At 56.3% G+C, this 13,753-nt stretch overlaps 1 protein-coding gene across 3 annotated transcripts in view; it reads left to right on the top strand.

Annotated features, from left to right (window-relative positions):
- Positions 1 to 13,753, top strand: part of ST3GAL1 (ST3 beta-galactoside alpha-2,3-sialyltransferase 1) — a 62,559-nt gene that overhangs the window by 26,736 nt on the left and 22,070 nt on the right. For all 3 annotated transcript variants that reach the window (XM_006912932.3, XM_025047603.1, XM_025047604.1), the window contains exon 3: positions 11,362 to 11,416. The gene's annotated coding sequence lies outside the window, so the exon portion shown is untranslated. The remainder of the gene's footprint in view (positions 1 to 11,361; positions 11,417 to 13,753) is intronic.

Genomic DNA, 13,753 nt, shown 5'->3' with positions numbered 1-13,753 from the left:
CGCTCTTCATCCTGTCCCCAGGTGGACCCATCTTTCTCCATGGGAACCTGCTCACATCCTCTCTGCCCCTCCCTGGGCCCTCAGCACTTTGCCTGGCCTTTGCCTGTCAGATTCTCGCACGAGATGCTGAATTTCACAAGGCAAGGGCTGGTCCCCCTGGAAGCAGCGGCCTGCGCTCCGTGTGTGTTGCTTTCCACACCACAGCTCCCAGGCCGCCCACACGTGCCCGTCGACCTGTCCTGTGCCACCAGCATGGAACTCGCAGGGCCCACATGTCCTTGCACGGGTTGTCCCTCTGCCAGGCGTGCCCTTCCCCTGTTTCTTCACCCGGCAAGCCGTCTGCTGACCCTTACAAAGTCCACTTCAGGGCCACCTCCTTAGGAGCCCGTCTCTGAGGCCCCCTCTCCTTCGGCGCCCCTCCCGCCCTCATCTTGGTGGCAAGTTCTCGTCTCGCCACAACGTGCCAGAAAGGATCATGGGGTCCCGCCGTCAGAACCCTCACAGTCTAGAGCAGGGGCAGCAGGCTTTTTCTGTTAAGGGCCAGATTGTTAATATTTTTGGGTTTGCGGGCCAGATTGTGTCTTGGGGCGACTGCTCAGTTCTGCCATTGCGATGCAAAAGCTGCCACTGGCAACACCTGGACCAAGGGGCGTAATCAAGTTCCAATAAAACATCAGTGACCTGCACCCTGCCCGATGCAGGGCAGGCAGCCAGGATGTGGGAATGATTCAGCGAGACTGGGCAAGGCTCTGCCCTTTCTTTTCCAGCATCCAATGCTGGGAACAGGCTGGGTGGGACCTCTGGGGCCCCTGGGCAATAAGCCCCATCCCCTCCTCCAGGTGTACCATTTCTGGGCAGAGTCAGGATTTGAACCCAGCAGTCCAGCACTGGGACCTTTGCTCATAGCTTCGCTGCCAAGCCGACATGCAGCAGACAGGATTCAGAGCTGGAGGGAACCAGAGGGAGAATCAGACTCACCCTCCCAGCCCCTTCCCCCCGCTGACAGCGTCGCACAGAGAAGTGAGGTGATTTGCCCACGATCACGCAGCATTTGTAATAGAAGCAAGATCGGAAGCTGAGCGAGTCAATTCCTGACCCAGTGCTTTATCCACAAGCCCAAATCCCTCCTTTGGTCTGGGACCTGCAGAAAGCCAGAGGCCAGGTCTCCCTACCTGCCCAGAGGGAAACAGCCTCTCACTTATCCTTTGTTAAAAAAGCAGCCCCTTCTCCAGGAGGTGACAACACATGGATGGGTGTCCTGGGCCTGGAATCAGCCAGATCAGGGTTTCAGAGTCAGTACTCAGGTGGGCTTGGGAAAGTCTGCTCACCTCTCTGACCCTTCGGTTCCCCGTCTGGACACTGGGGCAACAAGGCCCTGGCTGGCTGACTTGTTCTAGAGCTAAGCACAGTGGTGTACCTGAGGCCCGGCTGTCACCGAGCCTTGGCCTCCAGCCAGTGTGGCCTCTCGTCCCCGCTTCCTCGTCCACTCCCCGCGGCTCCCTCGCTGGTCCGCTCCAGGGAGCCGCCGAGCACCCCGTGCCCTGTTCTCCGCTGCAGAACTTCACCCGAGGGTCCCTGCCGTCGGCAGCCCTCTGACCTCATCCTCTGCGGTGCTGCAAGCCCAGGAAACCACGCCGAGCTATTTCCGAGGGTCCCTGCCGTCGGCAGCCCTCTGACCTCATCCCCTGCCGTGATGCAAGCCCAGGAAACCACGCCGAGCTATTTCCACCCCAGGGCCGTGGCCGCTCACTTCTTTGTTCCCACCCTCTAATTGCAGGGTTTGACAGTGGTTTCTCTGTTGCCTGAGTCCCAATCCTCGCTCCATTTCCCTCCGATATGTAATTGTATCTCAGGAACCCAGAGCAATTAGGCCCCTGGCCCCTCAGTGGATGCCTTTTCCTATGGAGACAGATGTCTGGATAAAAAGGAAGACATTCGCTGGCTGAAACAAACTGTATGATTAGTCAAACCCTTGAATGAGGCCTCCACGTGGTTTGGTGGCTCTGGATGGGTGAGGAGACTGAGAAGTCTTCATCGACTCTTTTTATCTTCCCTTCTCACCATCTAGAACCATCGGCAGGAGCCCAGGTCCTGGGTGCAGGCTGGGGAGTGAGTGATGGGATTGTGGAGAGCAGAGCGCGTGGGCCTGCGGCGTCCAGAAGGCGCGTGGGCTGAGAGAGTCGTCATGTCTGCAGCCGGGGTTAGAGTCCTCAGCTCAGGAGCCTGCCAAGGAGCAGGCGGGCGGAGCCCAGGCCAGCATCCCCGCTCACGGCCACCCTCGGGAGAACCGAACCTTGAAGTGGCAGGACCCGTTCACCTGCGGAAGGGTGACGTCAGCTGGAGGTGGTAGTGGTGCCTGTTGGTGAAGAGCTGTGTCCTGGAGGACAACTGCCTGGGTTTGTGTCCTGGCTCTGCCGCCGACGGGCTGGCCGACCTCAACCTCTCTGTGTCTCAGGTTTTCACTTGAAAAACTGGGCTGATGATAACTCATTCAGTCCTCGTTAGAGACAGATATTTTTTGAGCAGTGGTAAACCTCTTACCCGGGGAGAGGGCCGACACACCGAGGTCCTGGGGATCCCGCGAGAGTTCACTCTGTGTCTGACACGGAGCTGGAAAAGGTGGCCGGCCCTGCTGGCCTCCACCTATGGCCTGGCTCCTCTAAGCGCTTTGCCGAAACTCCTGATCCATCTTCGCAATGCCCCTTGAAGGTCAGCGCTAGTTTTAGCACCACTATCCCCGCTCTACAGAGGAGAAGGAAAAAGGCACAGAGAGGTTAGGACACTTGCCCAGGGGTGCCCAGCAAAGGTCTGGCAGAGTGAGATTCAGAGTTGCGCCCCTGGGCCCCGTGTCCACGTGCTTAACCACTGGGCTTATCGTCAGGGAGCAATGGCATCTGTGTGGCTGCTGCACTGACCACACGCTGTGACAGAGGCTGCACCAGGGCGGGGCTGGGCCCTGGACCTCCTGGTCTGAGGACTGAGCAACCCAACCCCCCAGAAAGGGCTGTGCCCTGCCCTCCCTGCAGGAGGCCTGGCAGCCTGGTTGGAAGCGGGAGGCCCCTCCCTGCTTTCTGGGGCCCCTGGATCAGGCGGGGAGTGACGGAGCCGGGTGGGGGCAGGGCACAGACCCATCTGTTTGGGATTAGACACGAACTGAACACGGTTGGCCAGAAACCAGCTCTATGGAGCCAGAAAGCGAAGTTGGGAAACGCTTCGCCAAATGTCTGAGCAGAGCCGACTCCGCTTCAGATTCCATCCTGGCCCCTTCCCTCCAGCTCTCCTTCTCCGGCACCTTCTCCGTGCTAGGCGGGGGCCAGACATGAAGAGACCCTGTCCTTGCCCCATGAGGGTAGGAGGAGGGAGTCAGCGCATTGGGGTAACACCGGAGCCCGGAGAAGCATTTTACTCCAGGGACGACTGAGGGGACCCCCACCAACAATAACAGTGTTACTTATGAGCTAACAGGGTGCCAGGGTTGAACATTTTACCCCCGGGTCAGTATTAGGTTTGTCTCAGTTTACTGATAAAACCTGGGCTCCTCGGTCTTAACTAGCAAGACCCGACAACCACCAAGTGACTCCGTTGGGATCTGGACCCGGCTTCCTGTGATGCCAGCCCTGAGCAAGCTGCAGAGTGGGGCACAGTCCTCGGGGTCAGATCAGAAGGCCTGAGTTCCTTTCCCTGCTCTGTCCTTTTCCAGCTGTGTGGCCTCAGGCAAGTAGTTAACCTCTCTGAGCCTGGGACCGTCAGCTATGACATACGGTGCATATGACATTATGACAGGTTCCCACAGGGAGAGTACAAGGAGATTCCAAACACAAGGACGTATCTGCACTACCGGCTTTCCAGGTGGGGGTTGCAGAGGGAAATGGCGCCCTGGGTGGGGCCCTAGGGAGCCTTAGAATCCAGGGACAGTGTTCCTCATGCCTCATTCCTGGAAAGCTATCTCTATTTTTTTTTTCCCTAATTTTTAAAAATTCTGCTGGATCTCCATCTTCACACGACCCCTACCTTCCCTCCCTTGCTGGCGTGCCGTACTGCTTCCCATTTTCCCTCTCTGCTTTGGGCCTAAGCCTCCAGAAATAAAATCCCCAATCCCGAGAGCCTCTGTCACCAAACACAGCCCCTGGGAGATCGTGAGGTCAAGGTCCTGGGGAAGTCCCAGCTCAGCATTGGGCTGCCCGAAAAGGATTTTACGGGTGCCACCATTTTTTAGGGCTTTTTTTTTTTTTTCTTGGTAGTTTCATTATCTAATCATAAAAGTAGCCGTGACTACTGAAGACAATTCTAAAAAGAAAGAAAAGCATAAAGGCCCAGGGGGAAGGAAAAAATCCTCCATAACCACGTCTCCCAGACCGTACCTGTCTCAGCATTGTAGAGCGTTTTTCGCTCTATTTTGGTTCCTGTGTTGCTAAAACGATGATTATGATTCCGATTCCGGTATCTTCTCCTTTGTTCCCCCCCCGCCCCGTTTTAACATTATAGCGGATGTTTCCCTGAGTTCTTTTTCGTGAGCTTATTCACAAGGCAGGCTTTTCTGTCCCATAACCGACACTCAGACGTGCCACGATGCACCTCATCGTCTCTTACAGCGGAGCAGGTTGGAGCTCTGCGATATTTTGCTGTTAAAAATAACGCGATGATAAAACTCTTTGGGCACCGAACTCTGTCTGCATGTTGATGCACTTCCTGGAATAGATTCCCAGGAGGGGAATTACAGGGCGGGAAGCGGGGTACTTCCCGCAGCTTTGGGGGCCCCCGGGAGCGGCCTGTAGTTACAGAGTGAAGGTGGGGGCGAGTAGAGATGTTTAGAAACAGAGCCTCCTCTGCAGGGGTTTCGTGCTTCTGCCCAAAGGGTAGCAGAACCCACTTGCTCCAACTCAGAAGAAGGGTACCAGATGGGCCGGACTCGACATCTTTTCTTGATGCTTTTGAAGAGGCCCTGAGAATCCTGATGATTTAATATATAAGTTTCACTTGAAGCTGAGACACTAGCGGGACTCAGATGGCAGGAGAGTCAGGACACAAGAGGCTCTGTGATGCTGGCATAGGGGGCCGCCTTCCACGAGACAGAGCTCACCGGAGAATGCACGCAAAACACAGCAGGTGCGTGGCACGTGCCCGCTCGCCCTCGGCCGTCTTCTGCTGTCCCCTCCTCTTCATTCCTCATCGCTGGTCCCTGGACTCTCTCTGGTGCCTAGGATCTAAGCCACCTTCATCCATTTTGCTCCCAGCTGCAGCCCTTACCGCCTGGAATGTGACCCGGCCCACAGCGGGTACTCGGTAAACGTGGGCTGAGTGAATGAACGGTGAGGGCGAACACGTAAAGACGCACTCAAAAGTCCCGAAGCATGTTGTTGGAAGGAAGAGTACCCGACCACGTGGCTTTGCCGAGTTCTCGGTGGACGCCTCGCACGCGATCCTGCACACCGTTCAGGTCGCCCCGCAAGGTGGCTCTGCTGTCAGCTCATGTGTTTCCTGACTCCCGCCGCCTTGTCGCTGTGGTAGAGCTTCTTTGAGAATTAGGTGAGACCATTTATGCAAAGCATTTGGCACACAGCACTGGGCAATGGTAGCTGTCAGGTGTGAGGGCCCTATCTGTTCACACAAACATGACCCAGCTTTAGGTAGCTAAGTGCTGGGCCGTGCAGTACGCCTCGGGGCGACCTGTCCCCGCACTGCCCGCTGGCTCCCTAGAGTCCACTTTCCCATTCACGGGCGTGAGCTTCTCTGTCTGCAAAACCCGTCAACACTTGGCGTCACCGGGCCTGCTAATCTTTACTAGACTAATAGGTGTCAAGCGATGTCCCATCCTGTTTCCATTTTCATTTCTCCGATTGCTGACGAGGCCCCAGCCTGTGCCTGTCCTGCCCTCGGCCTGGCCCCTCACCCACCCCGGGCTCCCTCTGTCTTTTGCTTGTCCTTCTCTGCTCCCCAGGCTACCCTTCTAAAGTAATGGGCTAAGGTCGTGTTTGCAAACCCAGCTCTGGAGTCCCAGGTTGCTGGGGTCAAAGGCCATGCAACTTCAACCAGGGGCCTTAACCTCTCTGATCCTCAGTTCTCACCTGCAGATCAGGGATTAAATATAGCACCTCTGTGGTAGAGCTTCCTTGAGAATTAGGTGAGACCATTTACGCAAAGCATTTGGCACACAGCACTGGGAGGTGGTAGCTGTCAGGTGTGAGGGCCCTATCTGTTTATCTGATGCCTTCACAGCCTGGGAGGACTCCGGGGTGGGGCCGCGTGCCCCGAGTCTATTTTCAGCTCACAGCGGTGCTGGGCAGGCAGTAAGACCTTGAGGGAATCATGTCAGCCTCTCTGGAGGAGAGTTAAGCATCAAACGATGGCTTGGCCTAGATGCCTTTTTAGAGTCCCTTCCAACCCTGAAATTCTATGATCAGGAAATTACCCAGGAAAAAGTTCTCCTTGCCCGGTCCTTTCTAAGGTTTCTAAATGGGGCTTTATTACACACTGCAGGTAATTATAGGAGGCTTCAGCGGCCGGGGCTGTGCATGGCCTGATGGCTGCTTGGTGCATTCACAGCAGATCGTCTTTCCGCTGACCGGGGGGATCGGAGCCCTGGCAGAGGCAGGGCCTCTCCCTTCAGCTGGGTGGTGGGAGGCAGCCCTGGAGGCCTTGGCCTCAAGCTGGTGTCCATCTACTATTTACCCCAAGGGAGGGCAGAGCAGGATCTAGTGACATGTGACTAATATCAGGAAAGTCGTGGAAAGCAGGAGCAGAGGAGACCTCTAGAACATGCAGTCCAGGGGTCTCCTATGTCCACGGTGCCCATGTGGGGGAAACAAATGCACAGACAGAGCTGGGTAAGGCCATAGGGAGTAGTGGGGCCTGCAGCAAACTAGAACACCAACCAGGTTCTCATCACAGGATACGACTGCTGCTCAGCTCAGCCCCGGGGGCTGTTCCTGTGGGAAACGTGAGGCCAGGGTTCCTGGACCTTCCCTTCCTTTATCAAAGGAAGCTAGAGTCCAGATTTTTTTTGGTGACATTTTCTGATTTTTAAAAGTTTCAGCTAATTCAAAGTTTTGTCAATTTCTGTATGACGCAGACAAAACATGCCCATGAGGCAACAGTTTCTATAGCTTCTGATTTAGCACAACATTCGACAGATGGGGAAACTGAGGCTCACGGTTCGGAGACTTGCCAGCAATCCCCAGGGAGGTGGTGAGTCCGAGGGATGTGGAGCAGGGTCCTTCGTGGCTTAGTCGGGCCGTGTTGCCCACCACCCTGACGGGCTCTTCGCCAGCTTTTTCCGAGGTCGGCACTGAAGCCCAGAGACTTGCTCCGAGGCGCACAGCTTGTAATGGCTGAGTCTGGAGTCGGGCTGGGGCTTTTGGGCCCTCCGCGACGAGGCCCTTCAGCCACTATGCTGCCAGACGTGACGCTGAGATGGGTCAGTAAAAGCCCGATGGGGAGTTTGGCACAGGGCAAATTCTGACTCGCCGCCGATCGGCAGGAAGCGGCCCGTACGGCAGGCGGGGAGCTGCCCAGCGCTGCTGCCGTCGGGGAGAGCCCCTCGTGCGTTTGCTGTGCTATGGCTCTCAGCCCTGGTGGTTGCAACCTGGGTTCGGGTACTGACTGCCATCTACTCGCTGTGTGGCCGTGGACAAGTGAGTTCACCTTTCTGTGCTCACCTGAGTATAGGGCAACAATAAGGCACCTCATACGAGGTTGTGTGGGAGACCAAATGGCTTAACCCACATAAAGCATCTGAAAGAGTGCACGTGTAGGTGGGCAGTAAATGTTACCCGTTGTATGTAAAGTGCCGGGCACATAGTAGGTGTTCAGTAAGGACAGTTGCCTTCTGTAATAGAACAAGTCCGTCATATTACTCTCACTACCTTCAAAAGGACTGCGCGTTTCATACGTACCTACCTCCCCAGTGGCAGCCCAAGTCCAGCTGAGTGAGCTTCGGCTTGATGAGAATTTTCCAAATGTGTTTGTTGATCTTCTAAAACCCCAGAGATGAGTATTTACTGCTAGAATGTGCAAGGGTATCGCAGGGATGTAATTGAGATGCTGGGTAATGGTGCTGGAGATTTAAAGGAGAGAAAACGATGAGGTTTTTCTTTCTTTGCCCTCTATCTGCTGGGGCTACGAGCACTTGTGTTTATCACTTAAAATCCTATTTAAAAAGGTCACCAGTTATTTGTGTGAATCACGCAATGTGAAGACTTGGGAAGAAAGAGCTGGAGAGTGGCCTCAGATTCCTCCTCCAGCCCCGTCCTTCATCGTTGGTGATGGATTTTGTCCTGCGTGCTGCTCCCGGCTGTGGTGGCCGCCCCTGGCCCCTTCCCGCTGAGCCCAGACCCGTGACACTGTCCATAGTGGGAAGATCAGACCCCTGTGCCCAGAGTGTGCCGAGCTAGCGAGCCGCCTTCCGTCCACTCTCTGCTGGACACCAGTGTTCCCATTGTCCAAAAGTGGGCACCGAGGCTCCACATGCTGTCGGTACTGGTTTCAGGTTGCCTGGCAAGTGAGCGCAGAAGCGCAGCTGCCTCAGGATCATGGGGAGTCCCCTCCGAGCCCTCACCCTGCCTCAGCTCGCCTCCCACAGCCCATGTTTCATTTGACAGGAGATATAGTGACATCTTTATCGGCCTGCGTCTGATAGGCGCCTTCCCGTGCAAGCCCAGAAAACACTTTGGAGAGCGGAGCTGGTGTTCGCAAGGCCCCCGATTGGTTAATTCACGAGCTTGACCTCTGATATTGACATACCAACCTGATAGGGAGTCTCGGCCTGGGAGTTCCCGTGAGGACAGGTGTGGGGTGCAGTTTGCCAAGGACAGAGCTAGCCCTGAGGAAGTGAGCAGAAAGAGAAATACTGAGGAGCCTGTCCCCTTGGCTGATTTATTGGGCGGCAAGTCACTGTCCTGCGGTGACGCGATCTGGCTCTGCTTCCCTCTCTGACCTCACCCTTCCACTCAGCACCGTGCTGACCCTGGGGCTGCACACAGGCTCCTGTCTGCTTGGTGATCTCCGCTGACCCTCCCCTCGGCCTGAGCCCTGCTCTCCTCGCCCCGGTCTTTGCATGGCTGACTCACTCAGGAGCTCAGCTCCAAGCACTCCCCAGTGCCGCCTTCCCTGTCATCCACTGTCATGCCACCCCCTTTTCATTTCTGCACCGGACAGATTTACTGCTGTTTGATCTGATAAGCTTCGAGAGAGGAAGGGGACTTTGCCTTGTTCGATGTTGTATCACCAGCATCCCAAACAGGGCCTGGCACATTCCGGGCCCCAGTGAGTCTTTGCTAAATGACCGATGGCTTCTGGGTTGCTCGTTCTAAAGCCAACAGTTTGGACCAGGAGGCTGAAGAGCCTCGCTGCTCTTGAAAAAGTGTTCTGAGCTTGAGAGCACTTCACATCCGGGGCTCTCCCGTCCTGAGCGTCACAGCTCAGACCAGCCTCACTCGGGTCTCAGTTCCCTCCCAGCAGAGCCTGAGGCAGGGATTCAGGATAGGCGGAGTATGGGAGGTGCTCCAGGAGCAGGGGGCTGGGGAGGGCAGGTGGAGGACAGAGGCTGAGCAAGGATTTGCCCCGGCTGAGGTCGACCTTCGGTCTGACCCCAAGGGGACCCTGGAACACAAAATGTGCCCACCACAGGGTTGGTTCCATATCGAGGCAAAGTGCACCTTGTGTACCCCAGGTGTCTCAGTCATTGTGTGGGGGCTGCCCAGGTGGTGGGGGGCCAGGAGGTAGGCACCTCCCAGGAGAGGTATCTCCGGTCTGGCTTGAGCAACCCTTTGGAGCAAGGGGCAGCTGTGAGCTGCTCGTGGCCAATGGTCACGGCAGCTGAGAGGTGGGAGCCCAGCCCAGAAAATGCCGCCTGGGCTGGGTGCCCACAGCATCCCCTCTCCAGGGACCTGGCGCCTTCCAGGTAGCCCGGTCCCAGCTGAGGAGAGGAAAACCCGAAACTCGCCTTTCCAGGTGCGGGGACTCCCAGGGATGCCTGGCTGTGAGATCCGGTCCCTCCGGAAAGCCCAGCAGCTCCTGGTTACCGGTCCCTGCCCCCCCATGCCGCAGTGGGGTCACGGACTCCCTGAAGGATGCTTAGCCGTGAGCGGCAGGCTGGCGGTCCCCTAGCCACCGCGTATGTAACCTTGAGGCTCACCTGCTATTCGTTATGCCAGAATTCATCCCACCAAAGTTTCCGTGTACATGTCGGGAGAAAGTGAGCAAACAACAGGTGTTACTTGTTCCGGAGAGTAATTACTTTTAATTAAACTCTATTATTATTATTATTTTTAATCCTTCCTTTCATGTCGTTTCTGTGGAGAGTCAGAGGCAGGCTAGGCCCGCCCTGGGCAGTGACTCCCTCTTGCCGGTGGCCCCTGTGTAATATTAACGTCCACGGGCCTATGGGTCATCCATCATTGATGTGCAGAGGTCAGCGGGCTCAGGTGCACGGGTGTGGGCTCAGGTGAGAGGGACAGAAAGAAGCCCAGCCGTCCTGACCATTCAGAAATTGTCTTCATCCCCGTTCCCAGGCAGGTCGGCATTTTGCACACCTCACAAGTGACAAGAGCCAAGACAGCATGTGGCTGAAGCTGCCGCAAGCCCTTGGGGTTGTTACTAATACCAAGAGTTTGTTGTTATTATTCTTTAGTCATCGTTCTTAAGGTGTCCCCCACGCGCTTTTAGGAAAAAAGCTCAAACAGCAATAATACCTCCCTAATCCTCAGATTCAACGATTCTCTCCCTTTACAAAATGCCCAGCTGTCTGTTTCCTGCCAATTAGAATATTCCAGACCCACCCCACCCCAAGTGACCTGCGACTTGCCACCAGCCCAGCTGCAGGTGTCCCCTGCACGGGCCTCTGCTGTGGTGGGGAAATGGTTTCGACCCGACAGACCAGCTCCCAGGCGCCCTCTGCCACGTGCCAGCACCCCGGGACCCCCAAGCTCCTCTGCCATCTGAAGCTCCGGGTTCCCCCGCTGTCAGGCAGGAAGCTGGAGCGACCTCAGGGACCGCCACGAGGTTAAACTGTGTGGTGTGAAGCTTCCTAACACAGCGCCGGAACGGGAGACACTGCATTAGAGCACGCCCTCGCTGCCCGCCTGTCTCGTGCAGGAAGTGGTCCTGGAGAGCACAGTACACATTTTTTATTCACAGTTTGCAACTGGAAGCCTGACACTCAGGTCCCCCGACTGCCGCTCGTGCTCTGCAGGTGTCTGCTGCTCTCTCCTCGCGCAGGTGGCTCGTTAGGGCTCTGTCACTTCACACGAGCCCTTAACATTTACTCCATGTGCCTGAGCCGAGCCTGGTGCAGGCGCTCTGGTTAGATCTTCACACGCTCTCCCTGGAGTAAGTCTGAGCTTTTTTCATTCATTTGTTTTTCAGATGAAGACACTGAGGCTCGGAGAGGTTAAGGAACTCCCCTGAGGTCACACGGCTGGTAAGTGGCCCAGCTGGGATTTGAACCCAGCTCTCTTGGGCTCTAGAACCTGTGCTCTTAACTGCCTTGCTTCCTCCGTCTTAAACCGTGTCGAAAGGGTCGCCCCCTTCCCCTCGGATGTGGAGGACGTGGTGATTGCTTCGTCTCTCTCCCTGTGGACACAGTCGGCTCCACACCCGAGGGGTATTTCTAGAAGGCAGTCCTTCCTAATCCTGGTGGTCCGGCAGTGTTCGGGAAATGAGAGGTCGACCTCGTCATTAGAAAATTCTGGTTAACCCCCTGGTTCCCCTTTCGCCGCATTCAAATACATCGACCAGTCGCCACGCGGACGTGAGAACTGCGTTCTGGGCCGCGGTATAACGCCGACCACGCCATGCGCAGACTGTCCCTGTAGGTGTTTGGAAGACGGATGGTTCTTTCTATGTGATTCAGGAAGCAGGACCATGGACTTCGTGGTAGGAAGGCTGTCAGGGCAGGAAGTGGAGTGGGGTCACCGGGGACTCCCCAATGCCCGCCATCTGGGTAGGCGCCCCCAGGTGCTGACTCTCTGCACCAGCCTTTCTTCTGCACGCCCCGCCAAGGCTCCTGGTCTTGCCGCCTGTCATGTCCCTTCTCCCCTCCATCTTTGAAACCCACTCTCTTCTTTTCGAAAGATTTCTTAGAACCTGTTTCTGAGAAATCTTTGAGAATGAACCAGCCCCGCTTAGTAACATAACCACAAATCAACTGCCCGATTTGGTCTAAGAAGTCTCCGGAGATGCTTCCTGGGGGGTTGGGGGAGGAAGGAAGTGAGTGTGACATTCTGGGGCCACCAGCATGGACAGCGGGTGTGGTCTATGAAGGGGTTTGGTTTTCAACCATCCTGGAGGTGGAGAGAAGGTCCAGCAGCTGGGCCAGGGGTCCAGCCTCGACCACAGAAGCTCAGTTTCAGTAGCTGGTTTTGCCTGGGTGTGAGATTCAATTTAAAGGAAATTTGAAAATCACTATTTAACGGTGAAGTCCTAGTCCAAAAGTCCAGAAACCTGGTTCAGGGTCTGGCTCTGCTACATCGCACTGTGTGTGGACTTGGCCGAGCCCCGTCCCTTCACTGGGCCTCCGTTTGCCCCTCAGTACCGTGGGCTGTGGCCCAAACACGGCTAGGCCCTCGGACGTGGCTTCTCCGCCGGGGTAGCCCTTGGCGATGCTCATGCAGATTCTTCAGCTGACAAGGCAGAGCCGTAGGGGCAGAGAACTGAGGAAGGAGTGGGTGGAATTTGGTAAAGCAACCCTGTCCCCCATGGTGTCCTGGTGGGGACAAACCCAGAGCCTCTCACGCACCCGGGTTCATGAGCGAGCCACGGCAGCTGACGGCGGCCATCCTGCCATTCCAGCGAAGTCTGTCTGAGGCGCCAGGTTACCTGGGAACCAGACCCGCGGGCTCCACAGAGGGCCGGGGCCTCCTACACGCTGGGCCCCACATCCTGCCCAGCCACAGAGGAGCCTAGCAGGCGAGACTCACGCTCGCCTGCCGCAGCTCTGGGCAGCTGTACAGATGCAAAGCGTGATCTTGTGGTATTTTTGGTTTTGTTGTTTTTGCAAAAGGCAAAGGAAGTCTGTAGGCTGAACTCTGCCCTCCCCTCCCTGAGGACAGCTGATCTGCTCAGCGGGGACAAACAGCACAGAAAAAGAAACCTCCAAACACAGGGTCCAAAGATCAGAGGCTTCCTGCATCCGGCCGTTCCTGGGCGGGGCTGATTTGAGGTTGTCATTGTAATCATCCTATTTTCCGCACGAGGACGTCAAGGCCCGCATGTGACCGAGTGCCCCCACTTTTCACGATGCACAAACTAGAATGAACCTCCGCTTCCTGAGTTTGGAGCACTTTGCCCTCTGTGAAGGGCTTACCGCTGTTCCTAGCTGTGGGGACACGGCAGTGAGGGACAAAGATGAAGTCCCCGCACTTCTGGTGAGAGGAGAGACAGACTAACAAGGCATTAAGACACACAACAGAGCGTCATTTTATGATTAAGACGGTGAGGGAAAACGCAGCCCAGCGAGGGCTCAGTGCCAGTGATGATGTTTTACAAAGGCTTCTCAGAAAGGGGCATTTGGGCAGAAGGGTGAACGCGGCGAGGAGCCAGCGGCCGTGTGGGTTCCACTGGACGGGGCAGCCTGTGCGAAGGCCCGGAGCGGGGACTGTGCTGGCCGCGCTGGCCGCGCTGGCCACGCTATCTGATGCTGACGCCTGTGTGTTTGCCCCCGCGCTCTCCACCGACACAGCTACTCCTCTCTGCTGTCCCCGCCGTCTGTCGCCTCCCAGTGTCCGTAGGGATGTGGCAGGGGGTAGTAGTCACAGAG

Source organism: Pteropus alecto, unplaced genomic scaffold, assembly GCF_000325575.1.
Source record: "Pteropus alecto unplaced genomic scaffold, ASM32557v1 scaffold105, whole genome shotgun sequence".
NCBI classification, from domain to species: Eukaryota; Metazoa; Chordata; class Mammalia; order Chiroptera; family Pteropodidae; genus Pteropus; species Pteropus alecto.
The sequence above is the reverse complement of the archived record's forward strand: the minus strand, read 5'-3'. Positions and strand labels throughout refer to the sequence as shown.